This window comes from Cebus imitator, unplaced genomic scaffold (assembly GCF_001604975.1).
Source record: "Cebus imitator isolate Cc_AM_T3 unplaced genomic scaffold, Cebus_imitator-1.0 Scaffold463, whole genome shotgun sequence".
NCBI classification, from domain to species: Eukaryota; Metazoa; Chordata; class Mammalia; order Primates; family Cebidae; genus Cebus; species Cebus imitator.
The window spans coordinates 1353847-1354988 of NW_016107778.1; the positions used below are offsets into that span (position 1 = coordinate 1353847).

At 46.2% G+C, this 1142-nt stretch overlaps 1 pseudogene; it reads left to right on the plus strand.

The window, feature by feature from the left end:
• Positions 1-288: 288 nt before the first annotated feature.
• On the plus strand, positions 289-942 carry LOC108291681 (annotated as a pseudogene).
• Positions 943-1142: the final 200 nt, after the last annotated feature.

Sequence of the window (1142 nt, forward strand, 5' to 3'; positions counted from 1 at the left end):
ACAAAGTTCAATGAGACGATGAACATTTGTTTCAAAATTAATAAAGAAGAAACAATTTTCTAAGTAATTTTTCACCAGGATGGCATGAGTCATATATTTGTACATAGAAACCACATTCAGTAATTCATTAAATACCTCTCATATACCATGAGACATTTACTTATAGCTTATTTTACAGATTCCATAATTTTTTCTCATTCATTTACCTCTATTTGTATTATTAAAATATATATTCAGAGTGCGAGGGAGAAAATTTGAAAAGTAGCAATATTTTCGATTGATATTGGTATGTATTTGGTTGGTGCAAAAGTAATTGCGGGCTCTGCCGTGGAAAGTAATGGCATATCATGTGGCCCACAACGTCCAGGGCGCCGGGCTGCGAGTAGCCAGGCATGGACCTTCAGGCTTCCCAGGGCCCAGGAGCACGGGGCTGCGAAGCAGTCTGGGGGCCCACCCCTGCCGAGCACACAGAAACCCCGCAGCCCGGAGGCTGGCTTTGCTGCAGCTGACCACTGCGGTCAGGAGAGAGACTGAGAAGGCTACGTATTGACTAGTAGTTGGAGCACAGAGCGTCCTAATGACAGTCCAGACCGGGGTGAGGGGACCCATTCTGAAAAGGAAGGATTTGCTGTGGATGAGGAGGGCTCCGATGGAGAACTGAATCCCTGGGAGCTGTTGGAGGGAACAAACTGTCCACCCAAGGAACAGCCTGGCAATCTTTTAAATGAGGACTGGGACTTGGAGTTGAAAGTAGATCAAGGGAATCTATATGATGCTGATGACATACAGGAGAGCATTTCTCAAGATCTCAAACCTTGAGTCAGCTGTGCCCTGCAAGGAGGCATGATCTATGACCCCAGCTGGTACCATCCACCTCCACTGACAGCCCATTATTCCAAGATGGCCTTTGAAACAAAACAGTTTGATGATGCCAAAGATTGAGTGTGGAGCTTTCTGCCTTGCGTGTGGGCAGGCCTCCAGATCGAGATCTCTTTTTCTGTCTTGGAGGTGAAAAGTCATATCTGAGAAAACGTTTCCAGGGATCCCTAGTCTGGGGTACACAGACCGGTGTTCAATAAGGCCCCATTGTTCTCTCCAGTCTGTTGTTGTTCTTAATGGGCTCCTCCTTGGAATGTGAGTGT